The 11,138-nt window shown below is 54.4% G+C and overlaps 1 long non-coding RNA gene and 1 other non-coding gene across 2 annotated transcripts; both read left to right on the top strand.

Moving 5' to 3' along the window:
- The first annotated feature begins 6,227 nt into the window (after positions 1-6,227).
- On the top strand, positions 6,228-10,097 carry LOC103170602. Its single transcript, XR_486287.2, has 3 exons — positions 6,228-6,966; positions 9,196-9,241; positions 9,776-10,097. It is a non-coding gene; the product is annotated as an uncharacterized LOC103170602 (long non-coding RNA).
- Positions 8,484-8,760, top strand: LOC114817712. The gene has a single exon (XR_003765574.1).
- Positions 10,098-11,138: the final 1,041 nt, after the last annotated feature.

Genomic DNA, 11,138 nt, shown 5'->3' with positions numbered 1-11,138 from the left:
TGGGGCTCGCGCGTGCGGACGGCCCTCCCATGGGCCGGGGCTCCGGGGCGCGCGCGCAGACGGCCCTCCCATTGGCCCGCCGCTCGGCAGCCTCCGCGGCCACCATTGGTTGGGGCTCCGGAGCGCACGCGCAGACGGTCCTCTCATTGGTTTGCCGCCCGGCAGCCTCCGCGGCCACCATTGGCCGGGGCTCCGGGGCGCGCGCGCGCGCGGACGGTCCTCCCATTGGCCCGCCGCCCGGCAGGCTCCGCGGCCACCAATGACGTCCCTCCGTCCTCGGCCCCGCCCCCCCCGGCTGCTCCCCCTACGGTCCGCATTCCGCTCAGTCACTCAAGCGTCTTTCTTTACCACTGACGACTGTCCAATCGTATGTATTGAGCGCTATGTGCAGAGCGCTGTGCTGAGCGCTTGGAAGGGGGCAACTGGGCCCCAGATTCATTCATTCAATAGTATTTATTGAGCGCTTACTATGTGCAAAGCAATGTACTAAGCGCCTGGAATGGACATTTCGGCCATAGATTCATTCAACTGTATTTATCGAGCGCTGACGAGGTGCAGAGCACTGGACTAAGCGCTTGGAAGGGTTAATTGGGCAACAGCTAGAGACTATCCGTTCCTCCAATAGTCTTGCGCGCTTACTATGTGCAGAGCACTGGACTAAGCGCTTGGAATGGACGATTGGGCCCCAGATTCATTCATTCAATAGTATTTATTGAGCGCTTACTATGTGCAAAGCAATGTGCTAAGCGCCTGGAATGGACAGTTCGGCCACAGATTCATTCAACTGTATTTATTGAGCGCTGACGAGGTGCAGAGCACTGTACTAAGCGCTTGGAAGGGGCAATTGGGCAACAGCTAGAGACTATCCGTTCCTCCAATAGTATTGGGCGCTTACTATGTGCAGAGCACTGGACTAAGCGCTTGGAATGGACAATTGGGCCCCAGATTCATTCATTCAATAGTATTTATTGAGCGCTTACTATGTGCAAAGCAATGTGCTAAGCGCCTGGAATGGACAATTCGGCCACAGATTCATTCAACTGTATTTATTGAGCGCTGATGAGGTGCAGAGCACTGGACTAAGCGCTTGGAAGGGGCAATTGGGCAACAGCTAGAGACTATCCGTTCCTCCAATAGTCTTGCGCGCTTACTATGTGCAGAGCACTGGACTAAGCGCTTGGAAGGGACACTTGGGCAACAGCTAGAGACTATCCATTCCTCCAATAGTCTTGGGCGCTTACTATGTGCAGAGCACTGGACCAAGCGCTTGGAAGGGGCAATTGGGCAACAGCTAGAGACTATCCGTTCCTCCAATAGTATTGGGCGCTTACTATGTGCAGAGCACTGGACCAAGCGCTTGGAAGGGACAGTTGGGGTTGCGGGGAGGGTCGGAGGAGCAGAGGGAAAGGGCGCTTTGGCGGCCGGGCCCAGCGTTAGCTCCTTCCCCGGGAGAGCGACGTGCCCAATGATGGTGACGATGGCATTTGTTAAGCACTTACGATGTGCCAAGCGCTGTGCTCAGCACTGGGCGGGCGGGGGGATACAAGTCACTACGCTTCTCTGGGCCTCAGTTCTCCCACCTCTAAAATGGGGATGAAGACTGTGAGCCCCACCTCATCACCCTGTATCTACCCCAGCGAGGAGAACAGCGCTGGGCACAGAGTAAGCGCTAAATAAATGCCAACCTTATCATCATTATTATCATTATTATTATTACAAGGTCATCAGGTTGTCCCACGGGGGGGGGGGCGGCTCACAATCTTCATCCCCATTTTACAGATGAGGGAACTGAGGCTCAGAGGAATAATAATAATAATAATGATGACATTTGGCAAGCACTGACTGTGCGCTGGGTAGTGAGCACTAAACAAATGCCAACATTATCATTATTATTACAAGGTGATGGGGTTGTCCCGCATGGGGCTCACAGTCTTCACCCCCATTTTACAGATGAGGGAACTGAGGCTCAGAGGAATAATAATAATATTGGTATTTGTTAAGCGCTTACTATGTGCAGAGCACTGTTCTAAGCGCTGGGAGATACAAGGTGATCGGGTTGTCCCACGTGGGGCTCACAGTTAATCCCCATTTTACAGATGAGGGAACTGAGGCCCAGAGAAGTGAAGTGACTGGCCCACAGTCACCCAGCTGACAAGTGGCAGAGCTGGGATTCGAACCCACCACCTCTGACTCCCAAGCCCGGGCTCATTCCACTGAGCCACGCTGCTTCTCAATAATAATGATGACATTTGTCAAGCACTGACTATGTGCTTTAACCCTGTTCTAAGCACTGGGTAGTAAGCACTAAACCAATACCAACATTATTATTACAAGGTCATCAGGTGGTCCCATGTCAGTCTTCATCCCCATTTTACAGAAGAGCTAACTGAGGCTCAGAGGAATAATAATAATAATGATATTTGTCAAGCACTGACTATGTGCTTTAACCCTGTTCTAAGGGCTGGGTAGTAAGCACTGAACAAATGCCAACATTATCATCATTATTATTACAAGGTGATGGGGTTGCCCCGCATGGGGCTCACAGTCTTCACCCCCATTTTACAGATGAGGGAACTGAGGCTCAGAGGAATAATAATAATAAGGATGATATTTGTCAAGCACTGACTGTGCGCTTTAACCCTGTTCTAAGCACTGGGTAAGAAGCACTGAACAAATACCAACATTATTATTATTATTATTACAAGGTGATGGGGTTGTCCCACTTGGGGCTCACAGTCTTCACCCCCATTTTACAGATGAGGGAACTGAGGCTCAGAGGAATAATAATAATAAGGATGATATTTGTCAAGCACTGACTGTGCGCTTTAACCCTGTTCTAAGCACTGGGTAAGAAGCACTAAACCAATACGAACATTATTATTACGAGGTCATCAGGTGGTCCCATGTCAGTCTTCATCCCCATTTTACAGAAGAGCTAACTGAGGCTCAGAGGAATAATAATAATAATAATAATGACATTTGTCAAGCCTGACTATGCGCTCTAACCCTGTTCTAAGCACTGGGTAAGAAGCACTGAACAAATACCAACATTATTATTATTATTATTACAAGGTGATGGGGTTGTCCCACTTGGGGCTCACAGTCTTCACCCCCATTTTACAGATGAGAGAACTGAGGCTCAGAGGAATAATAATAATAATGATGACATTTAAGTGCTTATTATGTGCCACGCACTGTTCTAAGCGCTGTGGGAGTTACAAGGTCATGAGGTGGTCCCACGTGGGGCTCCCAGCCTTCATCCCCATTTTCCAGAGGAGGTCACTGAGGCCCAGAGAGGTGACTCGCCCACCATCCCACAGCTGACAAGGGGCGGGATTGGAACCCACGACCTCTGACTCCCCAGCCCGGGCCCTTTCCCCTGAGCCCCGCCGCTCGTCACTAGCTCCCCTCCCCGTTAGCGCTGAATCAAGACGCCCGACGGAGGGGATGAGGGGGGGGGGGGGCGCTTGACGGCCGCCATCTTTTTTGTGAGGAGAAGGGCCTGAGGCGGGCGCTCGGGGGGGGGGGGGGCGGGTGACGTCACCCCGGGGCAGGACTTCCGCTTCCGGTCCGGGGCTCGCGCGGGGCGGCTCGCGCGGGGCGGCTCGCGCGGGGCGGCTCGCGCGGGGCGGCTCGCGCGGGGCGGCTCGCGCGGGGCGGCTCGCGCGGGGCGGCTCGCGCGGGGCGGCTCGCGCGGGGCGGCTCGCGCGGGGCGGCTCGCGCGGGGCGGCTCGCGCGGGGCGGCTCGCGCGGGGCCCTTGGTGGCGCGCGGCCGCGGGGTGGGGGGGGAAGGGGGAGAGGAGCGCACGGGTTTCTCCCCCCCCCCCCGCCTCCGTCACGTGTCCCGGGCCCGGCGGGCACGGGGATCTGGGTTCTAATCCGGCCCCGGGTCCGCTGGGTGACCTTGGGCAAGTCGCTTCACTTCCTCTGAGCTTCAGTTCCCTCTTCTCTAAAAGGGGGGGGCGGGGGGATCAGAGGAGGTGGGTTCTAATCCTGCCCCTGGCCTGCTGGGTGACCTTGGGCAAGTTACTCTGTTTTCTCTGGGCCTCAGTTTCCTCATCTCTAAAAGGGGGAGAATCAGGACGTGGGTTCTAATCCTGCCCTGCTGGATGGCCTTGGGCAAGTCACTGTAATTTCTCTGGGCCTCAGTTCCCTCATCTCTAAAAGGGGGTGGGGGAGCTCAGAGGACCTGGGTTCTAATCCTGCCCCTGGTCTGCTGGGTGACCTTGGGCAAGTCACTTTAACTTCCCTGGTCCTCAGTTCCCTCATCTCTTAAAGGGGGGGGGGGAATCAGAGGACGTGGGTTCTAATCCTGCCCTGCTGGGTGACCCTGGGCAAGTCACTTTATTTTCTCTGGGCCTCGGTTTCCTCATCTGTAAAATGGGGCTGAAGCCTGGGAGCCCCACGTGGGACCACCTGATCACCTTATATCCCCCCACTCCCAGCGCTTAGAACAGTGTTTGGCGCCTAGTAAGCGCTTAACAAGTACCAACGCTATCATTATTGTTATTAGAGGACGTGGGTTCTAATCCCGGCCTGCCACTGGTCTGCTGGGTGACCTTGGGTAAGTCATTCCACTTCTCTGGGCCTCGGTTCCCTCAACTCTAAAAGGGCGGGGACCAGAGGACTTGGGTTCTAATCCTGACCCTGCCACTTGTCTGCTGGGTGACCCTGGGTAAGTCACTGTCACTTTTCTGGGCCTCGGTTCCCTCATCTTTAAAAGGGGGAGGTGGGGGAGATTCAGAAGCAGCGTGGCGCAGCGGAAAGAGCCGGGGCCTGGGAGAGGTCGTGGGTTCGAATCCCGACTCCGCCACTTGGCCAGCTGGGTGACTTTGGGTAAGTCACTTCACTTCTCTGGGCCTCAGTTACTTCATCTGTAAAGTGGGGGTGAAGACTGTGAGCCCCACGTGGGACCACCTGATCACCTTGTATCCCCCCACCCCGGCGCTTAGAACAGTGCTTTGCACATAGTAAGCGCTTAACAATACCAACATTATTATTATTAGAGGACGTGGGTTCTAATCCCGGCCCTGCCACTGGTCTGCTGTGTGTCCTTGGGCAAGTAACTTCCCTGGGCCTCAGCTCTACCACTTGTCAGCTGTGTGACTGTGGGCAAGTCACTTCACTTCTCTGGGCCTCAGTTCCCTCGTCTGTAAAATGGGGATGAAGACTGGGAGCCTCCCGTGGGACAACCTGATGACCCTGTCTCTCCCCCAGCGCTTAGAACAGTGCTCTGCACGTAGTAAGCGCTTAACAAATGCCAACATTATTATTCCCTCATCTCTAAAAGGGGAGGATCAGAGGACGTGGATTCTAATCCGGGCCCCAGCACTTGTCTGCTGTGTGACCTTGGGCAAGTCATTGCACTTCCTCCGGGCCTCAGTTCCCCCAACTTTAAAAGGGGGGAATCAGAAGGCATGGGTTCTAATCCCGGCCCTGCCACTTGTCTACTGTGTGACCTTGGGCAAGTCCTCCCAGGCTGCAGATGACGTATAAATAAAAAAGTCCGTGGCAGGAGAGACAAGAATAAGGCACACTGAGGTGGTTAGCGTGAAAGAAATGAAGCCCGTGGGCTCAATCAGTGGTTTTTATTGAGCGCTTACTGTGTGCGGAGCACCCTGCTAAGCGCTTGGGAAAATGCAGTAAAACAGACACATTCCCGCCCCACAATGAGGTTCCAGTCCAGAGGGGTAGGTGCAGAAGCACGAGGGAAAGAGCTGACCGAAGGCCTCGAAGCCAGTTAATATTTTTCATTATTATTTAGGTGCTTATTCTGGGCCAAACACTACCAGGGGTTGGGGGAAGTACAGAATAATCAGGTCAGACACAGTCCCCGGCCCTCGTGGAGCTCCCAAACCCGAGTCGGAGAGATAACCGGTATCGTCATTTTACAGGCGAGGAAACGGGCGTCGGGAAGTTGAGGGACTCGCCCGAGGTCGCCCGGCAGCAAGCGGCAGCGTGGCTAGAGAAGCAGCGTGGCTCGGTGGAAAGAGCCCGGGCTGGGGAGTCAGAGGTCGTGGGTTCGAATCCCGGCTGCGCCGCTTGCCAGCTGTGTGACTTGGGGCGAGTCGCTTCACTTCTCTGGGCCTCAGTCGCCCCATCGGGAAAACGGGGGTTACAACTGTGAGCCCCACGTGGGACACCCTGATCACCTTGTATCCCCCAGCGCTAGTGTTTTGCACATAGTTAGCGCTTAACAGACACTACCATGTATTTTATTTTTTTATTTTAAGCGGTGGAGCCCGGGAATAGAACCCAGGTCCTCCGCCTCCCGGGCCCCGTGTTCTTTCCACCAGGCCACCCGGCTTCCCTGCCGTTTTAGTCGTCAGTGATTTCTCCTCGATGCGGAGATTAAGGGGCAACCGTTGGAGGCCTTTGAGGAGCGGAGAGATGCAGAGCAGCATTTTGCAAAAGTAAACAGGCCGCCAGACTGCGGTGTGAACTGGAATCAAGGGAGATCAGCGAGGAGGCTGACGCGGTCCTCGACGTAAGCGCTCGGACCCGATGCCGTGGTGGTCGGGATGGAGAAGATGGGGAGAACTGTAGAAATGTCGCGGAGGAAAAACGGGCGACGGACTGGGAGAGTTGAAAGGGAAGAGTCGGGGAGGGTGCCGGGGTTACAGGCCTCGGAGACGGGGAGTGAAGTTACGTTGCCAACTTTAAGGGGGCGGTTAGATGGGGACGGTTTGGGAGGGATGACGAGTTCGGTTTTGGACGGGTTGAACTCGAAGCCGGGGAAGCGCGAGAATCCCGAGGAGGCGAAAGGTCGGGGCTGGTTAGATAGATCTGGGCGTCAACTGGCTCGGGGTGGCGTTGGAAGCCGGGGAAGCAGATGAACCCGCCACGGGAGTAACGTTAAGCCGAGAAGCGGATCCAGAACAGAGCCTTGCCGGGGACATCTGGAGTTGAGTGGTGAGAGCTGGAGGGAGCGATGGCGAGAGAGACCGAGAAGGATCGGCCCGAGAGGTAAGAGAAGAACCAGGAGGGAAATGTGCCGGGAAAAAAATAAGGTCCGTTAGGGTTTCTAGGGGGTGGTCCACAGCGGCAAAGACTGCCGAGAGGTCGGGCAGGATGCGGACGGAGTGGCGGCCGTTCGATCTGAGCAGGGAGGAGGGCTCGGTGACCTTGGAGAGAGCCATCTCGGCGGAGCGAAGGAGGCGGAACTGGAGGGTCGACTGAGGGGAGGAAATGGGGGCAGTGGGTGTTTAGGGTTTAGGGACAGGAATGGAAGGAGGGAGTCGGGGCCGGAGCCCACAGGGAAGGGAAGAAGGAAAGAGGGTAGGCACGATGGCGTGGGTGTGGGAAGAGAGCAACTAATGGTAATAGTCATCATAATAAATGATGGTATTTGATTGCTATCTGCCGACCGCTTGGATAAGTATCAGATAATCTGATCCGGACACAATCCCCAGTCCCCCAGTGTGGCACTCACAGTCTAATAATAATAATAATGCTGGTATCTGTGAAGCGCTTACTGTGTGCCGAACACTGTTCTAAGCCCTGGGGTAGATACGGGGAGATCAGGTTGCCCCACGTGAGGCTCACGGTCTTAATCCCCGTTTTACAGATGAGGTAACTGAGGCCCCGAGGAGTTAAGTGATTTGCCCAAAGTCACCCAGCTGGCAGGTGGCGGAGCCGGGATTAGAACCCATGACCTCTGACTCCTATGAGAGCAGGTAGTGTTCCTGAGCGGAAGGGGGGGGCGGGGTTATGGCAGGCGAGGGTGAAGTCGAAGTGAACGAGAGCGGACGGGGGCCTGGATTTCTGCCAACTGAGCCCCTTGGCATGCGGGCAGCAGTGGAGGTGATCGAGGGCTGGAGGGGTAAGAAGAACAGAGGGACAAGGGGGAGGGAGCTGTCTGGCCAAGAGGGCAGAGTGGAGGGCTTGGACCTGTGCATCCAGAGAGGCGAGATTGGGCAGGAAGTCCAAAAAGAGCATGGCGGCCTGGGGTAAATGACCGAGGGCCGGGGGGGGGGGGGAGGATGGCAGGTCCCTGGGAGGGCACGAGGACGGTTTTGCAGGGAGGAGGCACGTAAGAGAGGTCAGGATAGGAGGTTGCGGTCAGAGCGGGGGGATTTCAGAGTTGGTAAAGTGAGAAATGGTATGACGACAAGTGATGATGAGATCCGGAGGTGGAGCGGGAGGCCGTCGCAGTTGAGAGGGAGCTGGCGGCTCGGGAGCTTGTCGGGAACGTCCGCATCCGGCACGCCAAGGAAGGCGAGAGAGGCATCGAAACCTCTTCGGGAAATGGGAGGGGAGAGGTGGATGGAAGTGGCGGGGCGGGGGCGGGGAGGTATCTGTGGAGGGGAGTGAGAAAAGGTGAGTCCCCTCAGGAGAGAGCAGCAGGGGAGACCGTATCTCCTCTGGAGAGCGAGTTACCTGCCGTTGCCTTGTGTGACTCTGCCGGAGGGGGTGTGGACCGGAGGCCCTTTTTCCTCGCTGAGTTCAAGACAGGTATTGCCATCCCAGCGTGTCGGGTGCGTCATCTGCAGCCTCGGAGGTGCTCTGGGTTGTTAGTACCCTGGGCGGATGGGGCTCGCAGAGAGAACATAGCCCAGAGGAAGCTGAGGCATGACTGTTAAAGGGGCAGCAGCGCCATGTGCAATATTCCTCTGACACCAAACCAGATACTGTTGTCACGGCGATGATGACCTCTCTCGTGTCATCTGTCTATCTATCAACAGTTAGAGCAGCGTCGCAGTCAAGATATGGTTCGGCAAAGGGAGTGGTTTCTGCCGAACACTGAGAACTGCTATAAGCCTGGTGTCCGTGGCTTCAAGTGACTTCCCTTTCAAAGCCGGCGTTTTGATCGATTTGATGGAAGGAATCGATTTTGGATGCCTAGGGGCGGTTGGCTTTTCGATCTCCGGCCGTAGGCTGGAAGCATAAAACAGAGTTTGATAGCATCCCTTCTCTCTTTCTCGCTCATTTGAAAGTTTAGCGACCCCCCGGGAAGAAAAAAAAAAAAGAAACGTCCAATCGGATATACTTATTATTTGAAACTTGATTTTGAAAGAAGTTCACTGCTTGCCTGCACCGACAGTGCAATAGCTGTGGTGTCTGAAATCGTTCCAAGAACGTTTTCCAGGGTTGCAAGAATACGTATCTGTGTCTTGTGCTGGACTGGGATTTTGGTCGTCTTTAGGGACTTGTTAGAATTATTGTCTTAAAGTTTTGTATATGCTTTTTTTTCAGGTTCAAGAGATCCTGGGTCAAACTGAAGAACGTTGGGAACAGCTAGGTATATGCAGATGCTTGACCTGTTAGGTTAAGCATTGTTTCGTGCCGTTTATGGTTTCGGAAGTTCTGCGTCCTGTTTGACAGTAGAGTGGCGTATATTTTTTGGATTTCTTTCTATCTAGTGCTACTGTTTTTTTGCCACTGGAACAATTTTAAGAGGTGTGTGTGTGTGGTGCGCACCTACGCTTCTAAGAGAACTATGAATTTGATTCGTCATTATCCCAGAACCCTATAAACCTGCTAAATTCCACTTTAGTGAGGGGAAAAAAATTGCAGACTTCCACCTGGAAGGGCGGGAGCATCATTCATTAGGGAATGTCCACTCTCTCGACATCGTGGTTGAAGGAGTCTCCTCAACCGTGAGCCGAACGCCGTAGAATGGGATTCCGAAGCCAGATACGCGCATTCGGTTGCCAGGTTTTTATCCTTTTGAAGTCCATAATTTTCAAGCCCGCTTAGTTGGAGAATCTTTGTAGAAAAGAAATAATGCCACCCCTGTGGTTTTCAAAGCTATTTTTTCCTTGACATTCCTTAGGGAGCTTGAAGACCGGCAGGGTGCCAGGAATTGTAGAAGATATGTGGAGTGGGCAGAAATCTGATGCAGAGAAGATCCGGTAGACTGTAAGCTCGATGAGGGCAGGGCTTGTTTCTACCAATTCTGCTGCATTGTATTTTCCCCACCGCCTAAAACAGTGCTCTGCACACCAAAAGCGCTCAGTAAATGCCATTGGTTGGTCGATTCATCCGATGCCTACCTCTGAAGGCCGACATAGGACAGACTCCGTTACCAAGACCTGCCGGTTTCACCTCTACAGTATCGCCAAGATCCGCCCTCTCCTCTCCACCCAAACGGCTACCTTACCGTTACGGGCTCTCGTTATATCCCGGCTAGACTACCGTGTCAGCCTTCTCTCTGACCTCCCTTCCTCCTCTCTCGCCCCGCTCCGGTCTATTCTTCACTCCGCTGCCCGGCTCATCTTCCCGCAGAAACGATCTGGGCCTGTCACTCCCCTTCTTAAACACCTCCAGTGGTTGCCTATCGACCTCCGCTCCAAACAAAAACTCCTCACTGTAGGCTTCGAGGCTCTCCATCACCTTGCCCCTTCCTACCTCTCCTCCCTTCTCTCTTTCCACCGCCCACCCCGCACGCTCCGCTCCTCCGCCGCCCACCTCCTCGCCGTCCCCGGTCTCGCCCATCCCGCCGTCGACCCCCGGGTCACGTCCTCCCGCGGTCCCGGAACGCCCTCCCTCCTCACCTCCGCCAAACTGATTCTCTTTCCCTCTTCAAAACCCTACTTAAAAATCACCTCCTCCGAGAGGCCTTCCCAGACTGAGCTCCTCTTCCCCCTCTACTCCCTCTGCCATCCCCCCTTTACCTCTCCGCAGCTAAAGCCTCATTTTCCCCTTTTCCCTCTGCTCCTCCACCTCTCCCTTCCCATCCCCACAGCACCGTACCCGTCCGCTCGACTGTATATATTTTCGTTACCCTATTTATTTTGTTAATGAATTGTACATCGCCTCGATTCTATTTAGTTGCCAGCGGTTTTCACGAGATGTTCTTCCCCTCGACGCTGTTTATCGCCATCGTTCTCGTCCGTCCGTCTCCCCCGATCAGACCGTAAGCCCGTCAAACGGCAGGGACCGCCTCTATCTGTTGCCGACTTGTTCGTCCCAAGCGCTTAGTACAGTGCTCTGCACATAGTAAGCGCTCAATAAATACTATTGAATGAATTGAATGAACTTCAATCTGTAAATATATGTGAGGTTAAGCCTCAAAATGGACATGTAGCATTTTCTTGCATGCCTTAGGAAGACTTCTTAGAAACAACCGGGATCCAAATCTGGACTTTGAATGAGAAGAGATGAGGAAGCATTACCAGCAGAACTGGGAGTTGGAG

The sequence above is a fragment of the Ornithorhynchus anatinus genome, chromosome 1 (assembly GCF_004115215.2).
Source record: "Ornithorhynchus anatinus isolate Pmale09 chromosome 1, mOrnAna1.pri.v4, whole genome shotgun sequence".
Lineage (NCBI taxonomy): Eukaryota > Metazoa > Chordata > Mammalia > Monotremata > Ornithorhynchidae > Ornithorhynchus > Ornithorhynchus anatinus.
Note: the sequence above shows the minus strand (reverse complement) of the source record. Positions and strands in the feature narration are given on the sequence as shown.